General features: G+C 36.4%; 1 non-coding gene across 1 annotated transcript; it reads right to left on the bottom strand.

Annotated features, from left to right (window-relative positions):
* Window positions 1-224: 224 nt before the first annotated feature.
* Window positions 225-422, bottom strand: LOC129114658 (U2 spliceosomal RNA). Its single transcript, XR_008532620.1, has one exon. It is a non-coding gene; the product is annotated as a U2 spliceosomal RNA (small nuclear RNA).
* Between the last annotated feature and the right edge of the window lie 92 nt (window positions 423-514).

Consider the following 514-nt stretch of genomic DNA (forward strand, 5'->3'; position numbering starts at 1 on the left):
GAAACTGAATAGCTGTATTTATCTTCCTTCCCCTCGCTGTTGATTCAGAGCTGAAATAATTTCCCCCAGCAGACTCGGCTGATGGATATAGTGATTTGAGTGGGAGAACAATGAGGTTCCAGGAAGAGCACAATTAAGGAGTAAACAGGGCTTTTCTTTACTCACATACACAGCCTCGTGTCTTGCATTAAAGAGTTTGATGTTTTGTTGTTCACAAGTCATTCGAAGGGTGCACCGTTCCCTGGCGATGCTGCAATACCAGGTCAATGCGTGGAGTGAACGAGCAAGCCCCTTTTTCATCTCCCAGTGCTAAAAATCTGCTTAATAAGTTATCCTCATATAGATGACATATCAGATATTAAAACTGATAAGAACAGATTTTTTTTTTTTTTTTTTTCTTTTTTATTTTATTTACAAATCATTCAATGCGCACTGTTATTTACACAATAAAACATGTATTACCTTCAAAACCTTTGTTCAATCAAATAACACAACAACACTAAATTTACATTAT

Source organism: Anoplopoma fimbria, unplaced genomic scaffold, assembly GCF_027596085.1.
Source record: "Anoplopoma fimbria isolate UVic2021 breed Golden Eagle Sablefish unplaced genomic scaffold, Afim_UVic_2022 Un_contig_5422_pilon_pilon, whole genome shotgun sequence".
In the NCBI taxonomy this organism is placed as follows: domain Eukaryota; kingdom Metazoa; phylum Chordata; class Actinopteri; order Perciformes; family Anoplopomatidae; genus Anoplopoma; species Anoplopoma fimbria.